General features: G+C 38.4%; 2 pseudogenes; both read right to left on the bottom strand.

The window, feature by feature from the left end:
• The window catches only part of LOC101589151, a 28273-nt pseudogene extending 27253 nt beyond the window's left edge, over nt 1–1020 (bottom strand).
• A 55-nt stretch (nt 1021–1075) lies between these two features.
• On the bottom strand, nt 1076–5811 carry LOC101588751 (annotated as a pseudogene).
• Between the last annotated feature and the right edge of the window lie 269 nt (nt 5812–6080).

Below are 6080 nucleotides of genomic sequence, written 5' to 3'. Positions count from 1 at the left end.
AGCAAGCGCTCCTGCTTCTATCACAATCTGAGTCTGTTCATCTGTTCCAGTGACGATATTCCCTATGGCTCTCAGTGCAGGAGTCATAATGGGCAATTCGTCCGATCCCAGAAGCTTCACCAGATGGGGCACAACTCCCGTCTTTACGACCATTTCTATGCGCTCATTTGGACCATCGGTGAGGTAGGAAATAGCCCAGCAGGTATCTGCTAATACTTCAAGATCACTATGATGCAGGAGACGAACCAAAGTAGGGAGAATTTGCTCAACAGCATCCAGTGGGGGCGCAGGATTCTTGTTGCGGCAAAGGTTGGAAAGGGTCCACGTAAGGTTGTGTAAGTAACCACCTGCTAAAGATGACATATCCGGGACTGCAAGAAGAGCCAAGAGTGTGTCAATTGCATCATATTTGATAACCAAGTGTAGGAAAACTGAACCATCACCTGCAATGTTTCCCAGTGCCCAGACAGCCTGCTCACTGACATGAGCATGGGGAGACGCCAGGAGGGAAATGAGAGCCGGGATGGCCCCTCTGTCCACCACAGCCTTGGTCTGCTCTGACGACCCAGAAGCAATGTTAGTGAGTGCCCAAGCAGACTCAAACTGGATGGGACTACAGTCACTTCTGCCCAGGAAGGACACAAACTTGGGGATCAAACCAGCCCGGATTATGTGGTCTATTGGAGGTTGTTTTTCCCGAGAAAGCAGTTTCCTAGCAGCTTGAGTAGCTTGTAGCTGGCTTTCCAGATTATTGCTGGTTATGCCTTTGACAATGTCATCTACAGTCCAATTCACAGTGCCCTGGTTGTTTCGGTTTTCCTGCAATGGTGAAGTAGCATCATCAGGAAACGAGCTTACATTTCTCCTTTTCAGCATCTGGTCATCCTTCTTAGCTTTCCTCAGCTCCACGTTAACTTCTATTTGCCGTCTCCTCATTTCTGTACTGTCTTTTCCCTTGTTCTTGAATCTGTTCAGTCAGGCAGCTGGCGAATTAGCATTAACATTCTCGTTTGTGGACATGGTTACGAGACACAAAGAGAAAGCTGCGAGGCGAGAGCAGACAGTACTGCAAGTAGAATCTTTAAATTCTCTGACACAAAGTCTAAACACCTTCTTTGCTGGCCCTCCAAATTAGGCAGCAGTAAATATATTAACTATTCATTCATAATTCATATTTTATCTGTGCTTTGATTTGTCTTTGGATTTTTTGGACTTCTGCTTTGGTCTTACTTTTTACTTCTTTCTCTTTCATAAGCATCTGTTTGGTGTCTGAATTTGTTACTTTTACTTTAATGTCCATTTCTTTCTTTTTTTTCTTAATAATTTCATTGAGAAAGAAGTATCAATGGGATATTTTCAAAACAGTTTAGTAGTGCAGTTGCAATAATTAATACATTGCATATTGTCTTTGTAGTAGTTATTCCTAGGAAAAGATGCAGACATGATATTTGTCTAAACACTATTAGTTCAAAACTTTTTTCTTATTGAACTAAAAGAAAGTAGCTGTACATCTATGCTTTTTAGTATATACAGATATATCTATATCTATCTATAAGTATATCTATAGATATATCTGTATCTATCTATCTATCTATCTATCTATCTATCTATATTTCCACTACAAAATGGTCCTTCATTTACATACCCTTTTTTTCTTTATTTTTGTCAGATATGTGTATTTCATTGTCATTCATATATTGTAGGTACATGAATTCAGCAGAGTAATACAATATAGTCCAATAGTCTATAATACTAGTGGGTTATTCAGATGACCAGCATGTCAGAAGTTGTTGACTTGAGCCTTTTACAGATCAGCATATTAATATGGCTTTACTCTTTTTTTGGTTTTGTTTTGGTTTTTTTGTTTGTTTGTTTTGTTTTGTTTTTTGTGGCAGAACCGGGGATTGAACTCAGGCCCCTGCGCTTGCCAGAGAAGTATGGCTTTACTTTTAATACCTCATTTTTATACTTTTCTGGTGGATAGTTAAGATCAAGATAAAGCAAGACTTATATAACAAGAAATGTAACTTTTATATCCCACAAGGTCAGTCAAATCCCCTCAGGACTTACTCTTAAACCCTGTACCGCAGTTTGTAGATCTTTTGTCAGTATCAGCCATGTGGATGAGTCATGGTCATTGCTTGACCAATGTGCTCTCTGGGAAAGCTGAAAGAATATTTTCTTTCTAGGTACACTCTACCTCATTAATCACTTTCCTCTCTGGCCCCATAATATCCTTCATTAGTAAATTTGGGACACTACTGTGTTACAGGATGTTACAGTATAGTTTCCCTTATGTTCCGAGTCCACACTGACCTTGAAACCATCTCTTCCTCGAGATTATGACTTCAGTTTTGAGGTCTGTCTCTCTTTTCACTGTTTTGTTCTTCCCAAGAGCTTTCATCTTCTTCATAATGACTAAACTTTGTTTCCTTGTAGATATCCTGGTTACTATTTTTATGGGCATGTAGTCTTCATCTTCTTTTTCTTCAGAGCAGTGTCATGTTTTCTTCTTGTGCTTTTTACTTGTGTGCAAGTGACTTGATTTTGAATCATCTTCTGCCTCCTCATCTAGTATATGATCATATTTTGTATCGTCTTTGGGCTTCACTTTATCCTTCAGAATGAAATTAGATGGTTTGTCCATGTTCATTTTCATATTCCTTGAAATTGCTCTTGGTGTATTTCCCCCTTTTCCTTTCCACTTAACCTTTGCAACAGACTAGCTAAAATCTATGTGTATTCTTCTGTCATCTATAAGAACATTATTCACTTTGAAGACTATTTTCTCACAGTCTTCTACTTTATCAAATTTAATAAAAGCATAACAAATAAATAAAATAAAATAAAAGCATTTCCAATCTCAGACAACTTCACAACTTATTGTTGGGCCAAATCTTGAAAATATTATTTCCATATTCTCATCAATAGTTACAGATTCAATTTACACACAAACAGCACATTTTCTGGTGGCTTAATATCTGCATGGGGTAGGTCTCCCACCATCTCTAAAAGCATAACTTGAGTTTTGTCCTTTTTTTCTGCCTTTGTTTCTTTTACTTCTTCAGGTGATCTTCCTTTGATGTCATCAATTTCTTCATCTGCTCCTATTCAGCTTCTACCTAATTGTTTTCTTGTGGGTTCTGGTGATCAATCAGGAATTAATAAATCGGCAGAGTCATCAAATGGATCATCTAAAATCACTGTATGATTTATCCTGATATCTCTCTTTTTTTAGGGTAGGGTCTACTGGGTTTTCAGCGTCTCACTACTAGATCAGACTTGCAGTGATCCACTTGTTTACAGCCTCCCAAGAGTTGGGATTACAAGTGTGCCCCACCACACCCTCTTTCAATTGTCATCTCAGCACACCTCGGGGGCAGAGCCAGTATGGAGGGCCTGGGGATCAAACCCCTGGCCCCTGTGCTTGCTTGTAGGTGCTTTAATCTGCTGAGTTACTTGTCTGGCCCTAATTCATTCATTCTCTTTCTTTCTTTCTTTCTTTCTTTCTTTCTTTCTTTCTTTCTTTCTTTCTTTCTCTCTTCTTCTTCTTTTCTTTCTTTCATATTTTTTTTCAGAACTGGAGATTGAATTCAGGCCCTTGTGCTTGCCAGGCAAGTACTTATTCTACTGAGCTATCTCCCCAGCCCCTATCCCAATATTTTGATATGGTACAAAACCCTTGTCTACAAAGTTTTCCTTAATTTTCTTAATTATGTCCATACCTTCTGTCACTTCACTAAACACTGTGTGAACACCATCAAGGTAATCTAGATTTTCTCCCGTAGTAATAAGAACCTGAAATCCATGCTGATCACTGCCATTGTTCACCATGGATACAGTGCTTTTCTTCTTGTGTTTAATTCCTTCACCCTTTCCATGTCAAAAAAGCTTGATTGATCTCCATACATTTGACCAAAAACTGACTCTCCAGGACTTGTAGGATCACCAGTTTGTATGGTAAAATCCCTCTGGACATTGTGAATGAGACAATAATTATAATACTTTATTTTGTACAACTTCAGGAAATTCATGCAAGCAGAATGGTGATTAACTGAAGTAGTTTTTTTCCTGCTTATCTTGACTAGACCAAGGGCTATACCATTTCAGCATCACATGACAGTCTTTTGTGTCACAAACTTAAACATTAGGCTTCAGCCTCAAATCTCTACAGTGCTATAACTATTGTTAACATAGAAGATATGTAAAGTTATTCTGGACATGATAGATTTTTTCAGGCACCCAGCATGGCAGAGAAACTGGCAGAAGGAGAAAGGGAAGAGGCTTTATTATCTTGGAGGCCACAGAGATAATTTGGGGAATATAATGAATTTTTTTCTTAGAGTTGTAGATTTTAAATGAGTCTATATGAGATGAAAACAATCCATGGATGTTTGTGAGATATGTGGGGAATAATATGTAGAGGGAGAAGAGAAGTTTTGTTGTTGTGTTAATTAATCGTCATTAATTAATATTTAGATAGTAAAAATATTAGTAAAGCTATCTTTTCTTTACTATAATGAAACGCTAGAAGCAATTAATCTAAAAAGAGAAAAGTGTTGTTTGGTTCATGATTCTGGCAGTTGCAGTCCAAGATCATGTATATTTATTACTTTGGGCATCTGAGGACAGCCACCAGAGGACAATGGATAGGAGCACATATCAAGGCAATTTTTTCACACTATAAGCCCAGAAATTAAGAGAAACAAAAGACCAAGAAGATCCCACAGTCCCTTTGGAATGCTCATTGACGTGCTCCAATGAGCTTGTAACCATTCACAGGGTCCCACCTCCTGAAGAAGCTGCTATTTCCCTGTAATACTACACTGGAGACCAAAGATTTAACGTGTATTAAATTTTAGTATATTCATTCAAATCATAACACGTGAAAACAATTTGAAAATGGGGTGAATGTAGAAAGTGGGTAAACAAGGAAAAAGTGCTACAGCAGAAGCCAAGGGAGGAAAGAGATTTAATGCAGTATTACCTGCTAAAATACATTCATGAAATATGTCTAAAAGCAAAAGATTTGACTATCATAAGGAACCTTGGGACAATAGGAAAGACTGGATTATGATGAAATGAATCCAGCCTAGGGTTGTTTGAAAAATATACAAGTTGGGAGAAAAAAGGTAGGGACAAAAATCTAGACTATTGTCTTTTAGTATTGTGAGTGTGAAAAGATAGGGAAAGAGAGGGTTAGTACAAGAAAAGGATATAACATTATCAACCAATTTAGTGGATATGAAAAAAACCTGAAAGAGGAGAAAGTTGAATACACAGCAGAAAGAGTGAGTAATGTGTGGGATAAATGCATGGTTCTATGAGAAATGAGGGAGGATATGAAAAGAGTTACCTTGAGCCAGAGCAACAACAACCCTACATCCTGATCTCTTCTTTAGCATAAATTATCAAACATAAAGTAAAGTGTACATAAAATGATTCACGGGTATGTAGAAAAATCATGAAAATTCAATATTTAAAAGCCTTCATGTTCTAAGTGAGAAAGGTGTTGTTATGGCTTAGAATCGAATGTTCCTCCCAAAGTTTCATGTTTTCAGAGGTTGGGATTTTAGAAAGTAAATGAGTCAGAGACAGTGTACTCATTAGCAGGTTCGACCTCTAATGAATTCAGTAACTGAGTGTGCTATGAGGAGGTAGGTCATGGTTCAGAGAGGCAGAGCACTGAGGGATTACTGGAAAGGTATCTCTATTTCTAGCTATTCCCTTCTCTCTCTGCATCTTGACACCCATAATAAAAGCATGAGCATCATTCCCGCAGCATACTTCCCCATTTGTGTCTTGGAACATGTTGACCATAGACTAAAAACATGAACCACAATAAACTACTCTTTTAAGTTGTGGATGTCAGTTATTGGGTGTCCATGATGAGGAGAGTGATTCTGGAGGAGAGAAGATCATCTTCATTGAAACACAGCATGAATAAAATGTAGAATTTGACATTAATAAAGAACACTATAGCGGGAGCCCCCAGACCCAGTCCTAGCCCAGGTCCGGTGAGTGTGCAGAGAGTTTCCTGCTACCCTGTGCTGGCGGGACCCGTCCCAGCCCAGGCGCAG

Source organism: Octodon degus, unplaced genomic scaffold (assembly GCF_000260255.1).
Source record: "Octodon degus isolate 3935 unplaced genomic scaffold, OctDeg1.0 scaffold00337, whole genome shotgun sequence".
Taxonomy (NCBI): domain Eukaryota; kingdom Metazoa; phylum Chordata; class Mammalia; order Rodentia; family Octodontidae; genus Octodon; species Octodon degus.
Note: the sequence above shows the minus strand (reverse complement) of the source record. Positions and strands in the feature narration are given on the sequence as shown.